The sequence below is a fragment of the Poecilia formosa genome, unplaced genomic scaffold (genome assembly GCF_000485575.1).
Source record: "Poecilia formosa unplaced genomic scaffold, Poecilia_formosa-5.1.2 Scaffold9, whole genome shotgun sequence".
Taxonomy (NCBI): Eukaryota; Metazoa; Chordata; class Actinopteri; order Cyprinodontiformes; family Poeciliidae; genus Poecilia; species Poecilia formosa.
The window spans coordinates 3034895-3045955 of record NW_006799948.1 but is presented as its reverse complement, the minus strand read 5'-3'; the positions used below and the strand labels follow the sequence as shown (position 1 = coordinate 3045955).

Sequence of the window (11061 nt, the reverse complement as noted above, 5' to 3'; positions counted from 1 at the left end):
TTGGCTCGTTTATTTGGAAGGATAGGAGTTTTTTTTTTTTTTTTTGATGTTTCAGTTCACACTCCATTCCAGTTGGTGGCGGTAACGTGCCCCCTTTTTTTTTTTTTTGCCAATTCATAATAAACCCCAAGAGAAGAAGAAGACTCAAGATGACAGAGAGAGGGCAGATGAGTTGAACTTGGACCAAAGGCTAGTAAACTGAGAACTACATGGACTGAGAAGTGAACAAACAATGATTCGGCATATTTTTCGTGGTTAAATATGTCAAGGTACGTTTTAAACACACATTTTTCACCTCTATATGCTTGTGCGTTAAAGATAGCTTATTTCCTCTGTTTGGTAGTGACTTGCATTGATGTTGCAAACGTTTTGCTCTGTTTTCCCAAAAGTAATCTGTTGTCTAGCTTATGTGAGGGTTCTTGCCTGAGTTAAGCTAAAGAAAAACCTACTAAACCAGTGGTTTCAAACTCGAGTCCCCAAGCACCACTTTCCTGCAAGTTTTAGGTGTCTCTCTGCTTCTGCACACCTGGCTCCAATATGAGCTAATTAGCATAGCTCCGTAGAGCTTGACGGCATGCTAGTGAGGCAGTTAGCCTTTTAATCAACTGTGTAGGACGAGGGACACAACTAAACGGGAGGCGGACACTGGTTCTTGAAGACTGCAGATTTCTTTTTTAAATATAGTCATTTCCATATATATTAAAAAAAAAAAAAAATTTACTAGTTCCAAACTGATTTTTGAATAGAATTAAAACTAAAACAATTAATGTTGGCTGCATTCTCCGACTCCCAAAAAGTAAATCTTGCAGTGTAGACATTGTGTTATAAGCAAGTCCAAAAGTAAACTTGTTTAATGCCAAGTCTGGCCCTTAAAATCCGCTGTCACACATGTTTAAGTGCTTCCCTGCTGCCACACAACTGACAAATGAAAAGAATGGGTGATTAAAGGCTTTGGAAGAACTTGATGGTATTCTGGGGGATTAATGCAATCATTTGAATTTGGCGTGCTGGGAGCAAAGACAATTTTCAAACATGTGGCAGTGAAAGTAGGCCCTAAAGATCAGAATTGAGAACTTATGTTTTAGACCACTTCAATTCAAAGTCAAATCAGACTACAGTTTAAAAAGATAAAAAAATATATCCAACTTGAATGAATTATGTCCAGTTAATAGACTGGTACCACGACTAAGTTTTGCAAGTTATTCCCTTGACTGTATAAAACTGTTTGAGTTGTAATCTTTTTTTTTTCTGAATTGGTGTATAAAGCAACTTTGAGTTTCACAGAGTTCTTGGTAATTCAACTTTAGAAAATATTAATTGCTGAATTATCAGTGGAGGAGTCTGAGGAGTATTCCCTGAATGTGTCATTAATTTTAATCAGTAGCAAGCCGTTTATTCACAGTGCTGTAAAAGCAGATTGGCTTCCTTACAGATCTCTTCAGTTGTTTTTGTCACACTTAAATGGTTCAGCTCATCAAATTTTAATATAATACGAGGCTGACCTGAATAAATAGGGGGGAAAAAAAGCAAATTTTTAAAAATAATTTCATTTATCATGGCCCAATGTGGGGAAAAGTGTCTGCCTCTTAAAACCAGAGAACTCGTTGCATCTCCCCAGGTCCCGTTATCAAGCATCAAAATTAGTCTCTAATGTTACTGGAGAAATTCTGGGACCTTTTTCTTTACAGATTTGCAGCAATTTGGCCACCCTTGACAAGCTGCAAGCAGGAACAATCGTGCCAGATCATTTCAACCAAATTTGAGTTCAGACCCTGACATAGCCTTTAGAAAATGTTCTCTTGCTATTGAGCTTTATTCAGAATTTTAAGGTCACAGGGTGAAGGCAAAATATTCTCCTTTCAGATTTTTTTGCCCCCTAAGACATTTCCTCGTTCTATTATTTTCAGAAAGGCTTTCAGTAAAGTGGCTCCAGATAATCATGATACAACCTCCTTTTGTTACTGTTTTAAATGCTAGGGATTTTCCCCTTTCGACATTTCTCACTAATGTCTTTTTATATTTTGCAACAACCGTACCACTGCACATTAGACTTCACGAAGCTTTAAAAATGGATTATTTCAACTTATTGTCTATATTGTACTTAGTGTACATTATAAGGAAATGTAGTTGTCAGGCTTGGATAAATATCACTTTCCAGAACAAAGTCACTAGGATGTTTTTGGTTGATCAAGACTCAAAGTTGGTCATTTTAACGTATCAAAGTTGGTCAAAATTGAATTGAAATGGTTGACCACTGACACTTTTCATTGAGGTCAACAATAAACTAATTCGTGGCATTTCAGAATAATATAAAATATATATATATATGTTTGATTCAAACGTTTCTGGTGCCAATTCATTAGAATCAACTTCAGGAAGTGTAAATGGGTTTATAAATGATGTGCCTTTTTTTTTTTAAAGCAGGAAGTCATGCATAGTGAGAATTAGCTCACACTCTGTTATTTGCACCGCGTGGTACTCCAATGCATATTCAATATGGGTGAGATTTCTCCAGTTTTGTACTTGTTAGGTCGATTTCACACACACCCGTCCCCTCCCCTACAGGTGTTGTTTTCCTTGGGGGGAGCTGAAAACGTTGCCGTTAATTAACTCGCTGCCGATTCCACACTTGTAGCTCTCTGTCAACACTTCCTTTACAAGAGGAATCTAAACGGTCTGGGAAGCCGCGAGTTCTCACATCTGTGCATGCGCCAGGGTGCGTGTGTGTTTGCGCGTGTGTGTGTGTGTGTGTGTGTGAGTGAAGCTAAATGGCATCTTGTCGCCCTCGCACCTGCACAGCTGTAGGAAAAGGCATAGGGGTGGAATAGAGAAGTTGACTTCCTTAAGAGACACAAGTCACACGTTTCCTACAGTATAAACTTTGTTCTGTTTAAAAGTGTACAGAATTCGTCCTAATGAAATGAGGCTTTTCTCATCTGTAGAGGGGTTATTTCCTTATAAATTACATTTTATTTAATAGATTTGCTTTCTTTCAGATGATGCAAGTGCATCTTGCATGTGTTGCCTTGCTAAGCAGAGCAGCACTAGGTTGAATGGTCACTTAGTGCATGATTGCCCCAGGGGTATCAGATGAACATTTAATCACAAACAGAAACACTGGAGGCCAATACAAGCAGACATGACAGTTACCATGTCAGTCAACCGTCGTGCATTTATAGAAATCCAACATCAGTACAGAGACTTTTCACATTGTAATGTAGTGCTGCTTCATCAGGACCTGGACAACTTGCCATAATTGATGAAAACCATGAATTCTGTTATCTGGTTTTATAGCCTTGCAGTCAGGCACACTTGGTTTAAGTGGTGGGACAATGATCAGAAGCATACCAACAACTCTACCTCTGAAAGGTTTTGGAGTGGCCTATTAAAAGTCCAGACTGAAATTGGACTGAGGCTTTGTGGCATGACCATTGCTGCTCAAAAACCTTCCAATGTGGCTAATTTAAAACAATTCTCCTGTATCCCACAATGAGTGTGAGTGTTATGAGTATCCCACAAAATGCTTATAATACCACCTAAAACTGTTTAGAATCAAATTCTAATATCTGCTGATTTTTCTCCTATCTCTATCAATGTCTTGGAATTAAATTGATTTCGCATATGTAAGCAGTCTTGCTCTACATCAAATAAGCTGGCTCCCACTTCTAACAGTCCGATTTGGCTCCAGTCCTAAACATTGTTGTTTGAAATGTGCGTCTTTGTTTGGGTGGCTGCCTAAAGGTAGCAGCCCAGTGGGAATCGCTGATGTTCAGTCATCAGAACGGATAGATCAGAGGAGACAGCTGGAAGGATTCAAACACACACACACACACACACACACACACACAGACACACACACAGACGAGAGTGTCCTAAGGGACGGTGTGCACTATGCCAGGTAGGACAGATCTACAAATGACGCACACATTCTACAGCACACATCACAAACAGGGGCCTTGGGCTGGGATACATATGTAGAACTTGGACTGCTTCAGCTGGGAATGAAAGAGTGAGCTGAGCCAAGAAATCGTGAAACACAGATGTCAGACACAATGCAGAAAAATAAACAAACTGAACCTAGTTTTCAGGAAACATTGGAACAAAAACATGGTTACCACTAATGGTTCATTTTATGCTGTATTACCATTTTAAAAAGCATGAAATTAAAATTTCTGAAGACATTTTATGCAGCTAGACTAAAAATATTAAATTGCTCTATTAGCAATTATAGCTCTCTTGCTTTTTAAAAAAAATATAACAAAAGGACCCATAGCAACTTAAGATGGTAGTTATCTTTTTTGAAATGCAAGGAGGGAATACAAAACCTTTTTAATGCAGAAATGTGGGTTGTTTCTTTTAACCGAGGACAATGGGCCTCATAAAAGGAATTCCAGTGTTATATATATATATATATATATACATATATATATATATATGAGGAACGCTTCTAATTTTATAACCTTAAAAGAACATTTTGTCTTAATTTGAAGGGCAAGGTCAGGACAAATAAGTTACATGAGTTAGAAGAGTTTGAGTTCCTCTCTGACAAGAGAATCGTGGTTTTAGCTGTGTACAGGTCTTTAGTAGGTTACTAAATGGGAAATCAGCACTATTGTAATAATAGTGACTAGTCATATTTTTCCACCCAGTAAGCAGAATAAGTACTTTGCTTAAGGTCACATCAACATGTTGATGAGAAAAGCTGAAATTGAACTTGCAACTTTCCAACTGCTGGAGGGTTACTTGTCTCACTCTCTCTAAACTTAGACAAAATAGAGCAAGGCCATATGGAGCAAAAATAAAAATATATATTTTCTGTAAAACAATGTAAATTCAAATTAGAAATCAAATTTTTCTAAGACTTTCAGTATTAACTGAAAGAACAAATTAGACTTGAAATCAAATGATTACACGTTTGAAAAATCTCTTGATCACTGTGGAACATTATGAATTGCAAGTAAAAAAAAAAATTATTTTGTTACTTTGAGTATAACTTTACACTATTAGTTGCAGTCTCATTCTGTACAAAGAGCTTGAATAGTGGTGCCCCTAACTTGTGCTTCGTTTTTGTTTTTTCCCTCGATAAAATATTGTGCTTGAAGCTTACAATGCACTAATATACTAAATTAGTATATGTGCTGCCAAATCCTTCTGCCACACTTTCCATCAATTTGCTGATGGGCCTGTGGACATCACAGTCGGTTAGAGAACATAGTATGGTTGAATTTATGTTCTGCACTCAAAGTAGTAAAACATTACGTTCTTTATTTTTATTCTCATTTGTTCTTTGGGTGGACTTGTACTCTGCATGGTTACAGGAAAAACAAACTCTTCACTATATGTTGAAACCCACAAGGTTTCTGGATAATTCAGCACGGGAGCCATTCATGAAGAGGATCAGACTAGATCTGATTTTCAAGAGCCACCTTCACATCCTGCTGAGACCTACAAGACTGCCACCGCATCCACCATGACGGTCAAGAACAAGGAAGCTCAGCCATGGCTGGACATGGAGCATAATCCAAGGTACAATGTTAATTCCAACATAAAGAACACTGCAGCGACTAAATTGTATGAACATTCAGTTGCTGCACCTGATTCAGTTTTACACAAGACAGTAAATGAAGTCTGCTGCTCTGTGATTAATGCATGGTACAGTGGATTTATATCATTTCTCTACTGGAATGTAATGTAACGGCTGTATTTACAAGCAGCTAACATCCATGTTATTCAGCATTTAAACAAGTATATAAATATATTTCTAACTGTTCTGAAAACTATATTACCTTCATCAACACTTGTTTCAGTCTTGTTTTTATTAATCATGGCTCATCCGAGTCATTTTCTGGCTCAAACTATATGAATATAAAATTGAGATCCTTGAATTTGCAAGTTCCCCGTCCAACTGCCTTCATCTACCTAAACAAAAATTCTTTAGAATCTGTCCAATTAGTTGTTCAGTGTAAACTTCATTAAAGCCAAAAAATTACCCTCAAGCACAGCTCTGTGTTTTAGATGAGTGTTTGCGCGTGTGTGTGCGCGTTATGGTTGTTGAAAAGGGAATGCACCTCTTAACATTTGCCTTAATCTTAATCATAATTGTTTCCTTTTTGTAACGGATGAGAAAGAACTAAAGTTTTTGAACCTTCTTATCCAAAATAACAAAATTAAAGTGATATGTAGTTATCGTCTGCTCTTTAACACATTACTGAGCTTATTAATAATGATCTTTGCATAGCAGTAGAGAAGTAATGACTATTCAGGTATTTATAATGTCCCACTTATAGTTTTGCTTACTCTTCGCATTTTTAAAAGTATAAAAGGTTACAATGTAACTATATTAGTCCAGGCTTGCTCTTTTCCCATGTAATATTCTTGTTTTTTATTTATTTTTTTTAACATACTAGACAGGTACTAACATGCTACAAGAAAAAAATAATTATTTTGCTGGTAACTAAGTAATAACCTTCAGTCATAAAATTTCAATATAGATTTTATAGTTGCATAAAATATTAACAAGTTGTGTTGAGGAATGTTTGCACACATTTGCAAGGCCAGAGAATATGTGCAACTCCTTTATTTCATACTTGCATTTACAGTATTCATGACCTTTGATTTGCATGCTGTGCTTGTCAGCAAAGAAGAAAAACGTGACGTGCTCTTTATGAATACATTTAATACCATTTAAAACACAACTGTAACTTCAACATCTGTCTTGTTTTTGTTGCTATAGATGCATTGTTTGCTAGAAAGTTTGCAGGAATGCTTGTCGGAATACGACACACAAGTTTGATTTATGTGCTTCAGGTGAGGAACAAGAATTATTAGTTTTTCTAGACTGCCAGAGCCAACAGATAGGTGGTGTAGAACTTAATACCTTAAATGAAAGCCAAAAATCCAAGGTTAAAGTTAAGATAAGCAATGTTCTTAATTACCTAACTGACTTTATTACTAGTAAAAAAATTTTGTCCCATTACCCATTTTTATCTCACTGTAGCCTTGGTAGACATTGTACATACAGAATAAGTATAGGCACCTACCTTGCCATAAAACGTGCTTTTCATTAAAGAACCCAGATGCTTTGATGCTCCCAGATCATTACAATCCAGATAAATCACCTTGAAAAATGCTCCATTACCGGCCCAGAGGGGGCACTGTGTCACTGTGCGGGGGGAAGCTGATCCTTCAGGTCAGGTGGGAAACTGCAATACTTATCCCTCCTTACATCACCTCTCCTCCTGACAAAGTGCACCGAGTGCTTCAGGGGCATACTAATTCGCCCGATGTGTATTAGCTCCCCGTGTCTGCCATTCAACACAGTGACAGTAATTTGGCAGAATGGTGGGAATAAGTCTCATTTCTGTTCTGTTTCCGCTCAGAAGCTGGGAAGATCTTGTGGAGGATTAGAACCAGCATAAGGTAGCAGAGATTTAACCATAACCGACAAAAACATAAATGTCCAACTGTCTTAATTGCTGTTAACACTATAGCAGTGATATACACTGGATCATAGGCATTGCAAGAACTAAGTACACCCCATAATTCTATAGTTTGTTAAATCATTCTGGAGGAATTTCAGCTCATTTTTCTTTACAACATTGCTTCAGTTCATGGACGTTTCCAGATATTTGTTTCACTGCACTCTCAAAAGTTTCCAACACAGGGGTTCAGTTGGGTTGAGGAATAAACTTTGACTGGGCCATTCCACCACATTACTGATATGGTCCCTTTTCAACCATTCCGCTTGAGATTTGCGGCTGCTTTGTGTTCAATGTCCTTTTGTTGACCCAGTTTTGACCAAATTTGAGCTTTTGGACAGATGACTTTCCATTTTACTTTAGAGTAAAATAGGACATAGGTTTCCTGTTGAGTCAAAGACTGCAAGATATTCAGGTCCTGCGGTTCCACCATGGTTGACAATTGGAATGACATGTTGTGCTGTTTTTGTTTTAAGTTGAACTATTATGGAACTGTGCAATAAGACCAAACACCTTTACATTGGTCTCATCTGTCCAAAGGACATTATTTCAGATGTTTGCTGCCATATTCTTATTACAGAGGTGAGATTTTCTTTAGGAAACAATCCCAATAGCAATATTTGTTTCATCTTTCTATTTTTCTAATTCTCATTCATATATTTTGACATTGAATATGCTAATTGAGGCCTGTAGGAATTTGAATGACTGTTGATTTTTTTTTATTTATTTGGAGACATTGGATTGTCTGATTCTAGGGTGAATCGTAGGGTTTCAGTGAAAGTTTCATCAGGGAATAATCGACAATTACTAGAAATGCTTGATGGTGGCTAGTGGGCACAACCGGTTATTAAAAGTGGCTCAGGTTGGATTTGATAGCTTTTTTTTTTTTTTTTTCCTTTTATAAAATAAATTACTTGAAAATTCGATTTTTTTTAGCTTACCGTTGTTTGATGATGTTTGAAATTAGGTGTGATAAATGATAAAAACTAAAGAATTAACTCACTTACTACACTTTTTCTTTCCTCATGCAAAGGAACCTTTACATCTGCAGTTTGACGGCTCAGAGTGATAGTGAAACTTTTGCGTCATCAATTTCAGATTTTTAACTGTTGTGCTTTTTGATACTTTGCCGACATGAAATTAATTCAGGTGTCAAATGGTTTGAAAAGGACTTTCTAACCTGTAAGAATTGCTTCTCTAACATCACTGTAGATGTTTTTCTACTTTGACATGGTGTTTAACATATGCATGATTTACAATCTGACAAAACTCCTTTTATGCAGATGGGCTGATCATCAGCTAATCAAGTGTATTCAACTTTCACCATGTGGCTGCTACAGTCTGTCTTCAGTCCAGTCCAGCCAGGTTGTAGATGGTCTTTCAGGTCAGTAAATCCATCTTTTTTTTTTGTTTTCCATAATTGCATTTAAATGCCACCTTGTTGTTGATTTAGAGCAACAGCTAAGAGAATTTTTATTCAGAGTATCGTTGTGACCAGTTAAGGCAACTCCTGCAGTTTTAACTTTTGAAAAACTAGAAATTTAGCTTCCTAGTGCTAGGGGAGCGATGTTGGTTCCTTATTCAGCATTTCAATTTCAAACATGTTTGTTTCTAGTGCCGTATATAATTCCCAAACATCATTCATATTCACCCTTGAAAGCAAATAGTTCAAGGAAATGTTTCCTTCCACAGAGAAATGCCTCACTTTGTGAACGTTCTTCATTTCAAGAGGCAGCGTCTGACTCCTAAAAAAACAAAACAAACAACAAACCGCGTCACTCTGAGTCCGTGTGGAATTCAATACTTCTTAGAAATCTTTGTCGTTCCTGCTGCAGGAACGTTACAGAGCTGATTTATTCACTATTCTGCAATGAGCACATTTATCTTTGGGCTGCTTGTAAAGCTGATTCATTCAAATGATCAGTTCCCTTCTGATGGTTATGTTTTGTTTGCATTTCTGCAGTTTCATATAGCAAAAACATTGAAGGAGGGAGATCGAATTTCAGTATTGATCCATCAAGTCCTGCATACCTTGGGCATGATCTGCTTTACTTGGTGTAGATCAGCTGCCTAATTTAGGCAGAGTTTCTTCTTGGAAATGAGCCCATATAGCTCCCTTCCTGCAAAGGATCTCATTTTTAGCAGAAAATATAATTTCAAGATTTATTAGGCATCATTTCTAAGATTGAAAAATGCATCAACAATGACACACGTTCTAGTAGGAATGTTTAAATGACTCAAGCTTGAGTATTGCCGTGTAAAGCAATCTTTTCACATTTAGACATGACAACTACAGCTTTATTGCGTTTGAATTACATCATCTGATAAAGTAGTTTATAATAATCAGGTTAAAGTAAAAATGATTCATGGTTTCTAAACATTTTTTTCCAAAAAAACAAAGCGTGTTGTGTGGCATGCATTTTTGTTCTGGCCTATTTATTCTGATACCCCTAACTAAAATAAAAAGGGAAAGGGTTAGAAAAATAGTGACATTCAGTCAGGTTTATGGCTATATATAAAGCCCAAAACTGATTTTAGTTAGAAAAACTGATTTAGCTCATATTATCTGGCTGCTTCATTGAAGAAGATTGCCAATGAGGAAGTTTGTCCAGGAGCAGTTCTATGCCAACTGTATTTATTGTACTTTTCTGCTTCCATTGTCTCTGTGGCTCATTACCGCCCCCTATCTGTGCAACACTGTACTTACTAGTGCATTTTATCTGCTTTTTTATGACAGATCAGAAAATCTCTCTCTCTCTCTCTCTCTCTCTCTCTGTGTATATATATTTATAAATAAAACGCATTCAATAAATGTGGAACGTCAGCACGCGTAATCAAAAACATCACTCTGCAAAAGAATGCTCTAAAAACCTGGACCTCTTGTTATGACGGAGGCTAAATCTCATAATTTCTTGAAACATTGAAATGAGACTTTGGTAAGGAAAATATTGGTGGTTGGCAATGAATATTGTCATTCCGGCATCCCATAAATAGCCTGCGTTCTTCTTGTGCCTCCTCTACAATGCCAACACAAATGCTTGTGTGCAACACCAACAAATGAAAGCTAATACCACAATGTCTGGTGTATTTTCCCTCTCAGAAAGATGACAGATGAAAAAGTGAGGGAATGAGAAAACATTCTAGGCAGAGGGCAATGGCTCCAAAACCCAGACGGACCTGGCGCAACCAATCTCAGCTTCACAGGCGCAAGTTGAGGTACGCTGTGGGGAAATCGCCGGGTCTTCGGGGCGGTGTCAAGGGAGAGCGAGTGAAAGGCAAAATGAGAGAAAATGGCAGCAAATGAAGTTGGCGGGCTGTGGAGTATTGTTTCCTCCTGTTCGTTGTAATGAACAGGCCTTCGGAACAGACTGGGGAAATTGGTCCCCAGAGGACCCCGGGCCTTTTTCATCTGTCAGGTGTGTTTGCCACACACATAGACATTCTTTCTCACTAGGCACACACAAACACACACACCGGCGGACACACATTTGTCAAAACCGTCCGAGTACGCTGACGCACACCCAAACACAAACAGTTGAAAAGCACAGCGGTATTGTTTGTGTACTCTGTGATGTCCATTCAA

At 37.5% G+C, this 11061-nt stretch overlaps 1 long non-coding RNA gene across 2 annotated transcripts; it reads left to right on the top strand.

Annotated features, from left to right (window-relative positions):
• Nucleotides 1-10689, top strand: LOC103156530 (uncharacterized). Of its 2 annotated transcripts, XR_001659875.1 has the most exons (4): nucleotides 1-269; nucleotides 5319-5526; nucleotides 8762-8862; nucleotides 10579-10689. It is a non-coding gene; the product is annotated as an uncharacterized LOC103156530 (long non-coding RNA). The 2 variants fall into 2 exon arrangements; XR_478154.2 differs by lacking the exons at nucleotides 8762-8862; nucleotides 10579-10689 and adding an exon at nucleotides 7380-7489.
• Nucleotides 10690-11061: the final 372 nt, after the last annotated feature.